Below are 4,616 nucleotides of genomic sequence, written 5' to 3' on the forward strand. Positions count from 1 at the left end.
AAGAACAAAATGGTGAAATAAATGCCAATTTTGAAACAATACAAAACTTGCAACTAGAAAGTCTAAATAGTTCAGAAATGGACAATACATTGAAAGGGCAAAGGGGTGTATCTGAAGCAACGGAAGCCTGAATTAGTGAGGCCGAAAAGAAATCTCTCAATATAAGTATACGAGAAGAACAACAAAAAAGAAAAATGAACTGAAAAAATCTGAAGAAAGCCTAAAAGTTATTCCATGGAGAGAAACAATGTACAGGTGAATGAAATTCCACACTAGGAGGAGACAATAAGTAAAAAGCATCAAGAACATTGTCAAAGAGTTGTTGGGAGAAAACTTCCATAATATGATGAAAGACAAGATGATAACCATTTAAAAGAAGCTAAACAAATCCCAAACAGGATAGATCCCAAAAGAAAATCACCGAGACATATCATCAGCAAACATTCAAAATCAAAGACAAGGAAGCAATTCTGAAAGCAGCTCAGGAGAAACAAAAACATTAAGCTCTGATTTCTCAGCAGAAACCATGCAGCCACGAAGGCAATGTGAGGGCATAATCAAAACTCTGAAAGAGGAACACTGGCAAGAATCATGCACCCAGTAAAGCCTGCCCCTCAAATACAATGGCAAATTGGGACAATACCAGATAAACAGAAATTAAAGGAATTTGCAATAACCAGACCCACTTTACAAAAAATATTAAAGGGTGTTCTTTGGACTGAGAACCAACAACAGCAGACAACAACCTGAAACTACCATATGTGACAAAACCACCCAGAATTCAATCCTGATACGTTGTTGTTGTTGTTAGGTGCCATCTTCTTTTGATGCTTTCTATACTGTTCAACATTTTACCTATGTTTTTGTTATTAAGGACCATCCGACTCATAGCGACTCTGTATAGGGTTTCCGAGGAGCAGCTGGTGGGTTTGAACTACCGACCTTGTGGTTTGCAGTCCAGTGTTGATCCACAGTGCCACACCAGAAGTCCATTCTGCCCATAGAATCCTTCACTACTACAAATCGAGGCTTGGATTTTTTTTCTTTAGTTCCCTCAGCTTGACAAATGCTTAATGTGTTCCCTTATGGTTTTCTACGTCCAAGTCTTTGCCCATTTCGTTATAATATATGACTGTCTTCTCAAGCTACCCTTTGAAATTTTCTGTTCAGCTCTTTTACATCCTCATTTCTTCCATTTGCTTTAGCATCTCTATGCTGGAAAGCAAGTTTCAGAGCTTCTTCTGACATCTATTTTGTTCCCCCCCCCCTCCATTCTTTCTTGTCTTTTTAATGATCTTTTATTTTCTTCCTGTATGAGGTTCTTGATGTCATCCCACAACTCATCTGGTCTTCCCTTCTGTTTCCCCTGTCCCCATCGGTGTGTGTGTGTGTGTGTGTGTGTGTGTGTGTGTGTACATAAAAACATTCAGGAATATATAATAATTTAAACAACCAAAGGGCACATTTTGTAAGCCTGCCTCCTGGCCACCAGCACTCAGTCCCTCTCTTTCCAAGAGTCTAGAGTCCTCAACTGCTTCCTCTCTCCATGTCATCATCTCTGCCTCCATCTCTGATGTCGCTGCTTCTCTGGATAGGGTCCCACATTCCACTTATGCTCTTCTCCCTTGATGGTCCTAGGGTCCTCTGGTCCTGGACTGTAAGATTAACTACTCCCCTTTTTTTGTTAAAAAACTCTACCTTTACAGTTGTGACAGTCTCAATTAGTCACGATAACAGTCACTCACTACTGAATCATAAGAATCATATCCCCATCTCCTGTCACCAACAGCATTTCTATCACCAAGGTCATATCTTCCAACTACTGATGCTCCCTCTTCATTTTCAATCTTTGCATTCCAATCGTAATTATCAATACATCTTGAGTGTATGTTTGATCAAATTCAGGCTGAAGTAGTTAGTAGAATCTTCAATTTCATCTTCACTGGCTTTAGCAGCTGCTACATAAATTTGAATAATAGAGGTATTAACTGGTCTTCCTTGTAGGCGGATGGATGTTACCCTATCACATTGTTCAAGACAAATCTTTATTTTTTTAATTATGTATCATTTTATTTTTACATTTTTTGTTTTCATAGAATACATTTTCACATTAGAGATGCCCAAAGTAAGAAAATAACAGTTTGTTACTTTTCAGTTTTACTTTTGTAGGCAGATTATTTAAGGACATTTGAAGGCTATGTCTCAGTTTGCAATCTAAGTTTTAATATATGTACAAGGAATGGAACTTCTCTATATTCAAACATTCTGCAAACTTTTCGTCCTAGAATTCAGAAATTAGTGAGACATTTTCTCATTTTAAAGTTTCACTTGGACATGTAACCATCGACAGCATTAAAAAAACAACAGAGGGGGATGTTTCCAAAACTTAAGACAGATAAAATATTCTGCAAAATCTTTATTTGAGTTAACAGACTTTCCCATTGTCCATCATTCCTAGAACAAATATCAAAAAGGTATGATCGTAACATTCTGAAAGTAACAAATCAAATTCCCATTAAGAGATTGATCAATTAAAAGGTGCACGCTCATATACAAGTTTTGTCACACTGTGAGTCTTCTAAAAAGCTAACAGGCAATCCCATTATCTCACCATAATATGGAAGGCAGTCTCACTAGTCTATGACTATTAATTCCTCTCAAACCTTTTCCTCCAAGATTAAGTTCTGAAAAGAATCAAGTGATTAGAAGAGGGTTGTACCACCAATGGACATCTGTTATCTCCTCCTTACTGACAGTTGAACGGGGAGATAGAGCAGAGGCAGAGAGGAGGCAGAGAGGTGTACAATCATTTTTTAAGGGACTAAGCCAAGTCAGAGCTTCCACAGCATGGCCACAGCTTTGCAGATGCCACATCGTGATAGGTGAAATAGCACAGACCAGCAAAGGTTAGAGCCGAGAGTGCCAGGAGGCCAGCCTTGGCAGCTTTCTGGGGTGCATCCTCATGGACATAGTCAGTTACAACCTGACCCAGGCCCCAGTGACCATGGAGAGGAAGAAGTGCAGCTAGAGAGTAGGCCATCACAGAGCAAGGATTCAAATAAACAGCTGGGAGCAGGCCCAGGAGCCAAATACTGACCACCCTCTTACCAGTCCAGTGGCGAGATGCAGCCTTGGAACCTGAACAGTGGCTGGGGGACAGGTGAATGTGCTGCACTAGTGGAGTAGACTGGTCCTGGAGAAATGCTGAGACAAGAGCAGCTCTGATCACTGGAGGTCGGAGGAACAGAGCTCGGGCTCTTGGAGCACCATGGACAACACTCAGCTTCCAGACTACTGTGGCCATGTCGGTCCTTAGGGCTCAAGGTGATATGTTCTTTCTGATGATGAATGCAAAGCCATTTCTCTACAATCTGTCATTCCCAGCATAGTAAACCATGTGATGGTCAGAACAAAATGGCCAATGCCAGTCCATTTCAGCTCACTAATGCTAAGATATTGACGTGTGCATGTTCCATTTCATTTTTGACAACTTCCAGCTTGCCTGGATTCAAAAGTTCGTACATTCCATGTTTCAATTATTAATGAATGTTTACAACTGTTTCTCATTTTGAGTTGTGCCCCATCAGCAAGTAATGGTTCTGAAAGCTTCACTCCATTCAACATGAGGTTCATTTTCTGACCCTATATCTGACAATATTCTGGTGCTATTCATAATGTGTTCAGGTTTTCAGTTCCTAACCATTCAGAAGTGGTCCGCCTCTCCTTCTTCCTAGTCTGTCTTAGTCTGGAAGCTCAGCTGAAACCTGTCCACCGTGGATGACCCTGATGGTATTTAAAATACTGGTGGCATAGCTTCCAGAATCACAGTAACATGCAAGCCACCACAGAATTGACATCCTGACAGATGACTGACAGAATCCAGACATAGAAATATTTAAAGTAAAACAAACTTACAAGACTGAAGACAGAGAACCAGAAGTATCCATTTATAATGAAGTCTACTACAAAGCAAAAAGAGGGAATAGTGTAGATACGAAACTTCCAAATGACAGGCAAGTCAAGTAGATTTCAAGATAAAACAATGTTTTAAATGAGGACAAAATTAACAAATGACAGGCAGCCTCAAAGAAAATCAATACAACTTCACATTAAAATAAAAGAGGAAAAAAAGAAACATTAATACAACAGAAATGAAAGTGAAAAGTAAACTCACAAAATGAACTTAGCACAAAAAAATTACATGGAACAAAGAAACCAAACGAGCAGCATCACAAAAAAACACGCAGCAAACTGACAGCAGTCAGCAGGAAAGACAGAATCCCCACTGAATAGTTTTCATTTTGTCTAGATGAGTTTGGTGAAAGGAGATGGGGATGAGATTCTTATGATTCAATAGTGAGTAATTGTTACCGTGACTAATTGAGACTGTCACAACTGTAAAGGCAGAAGTTTTGTAACAAAAAGAGGGGAGTAGTTAATCTTATGGTCCAGGACCAGAGGACCCTAAGACCATCAAGGGAGAAGAGCATGAGTGGAATGTGGGACCCTATCCAGAGAAGCAGCAACACCAGACATGGAGGCAGAGATGAGGACATGGGGAGAGGGAGCAACTGAGGACTCTAGATTCATGAAAAGAGAGGGACTGAGTGCTGGTG

At 40.0% G+C, this 4,616-nt stretch overlaps 1 pseudogene; it reads right to left on the reverse strand.

Moving 5' to 3' along the window:
* Nucleotides 1–2,831: 2,831 nt before the first annotated feature.
* Nucleotides 2,832–3,304, reverse strand: LOC102817257 (annotated as a pseudogene).
* Between the last annotated feature and the right edge of the window lie 1,312 nt (nt 3,305–4,616).

Source organism: Chrysochloris asiatica, unplaced genomic scaffold, assembly GCF_000296735.1.
Source record: "Chrysochloris asiatica unplaced genomic scaffold, ChrAsi1.0 scaffold00514, whole genome shotgun sequence".
Lineage (NCBI taxonomy): Eukaryota > Metazoa > Chordata > Mammalia > Afrosoricida > Chrysochloridae > Chrysochloris > Chrysochloris asiatica.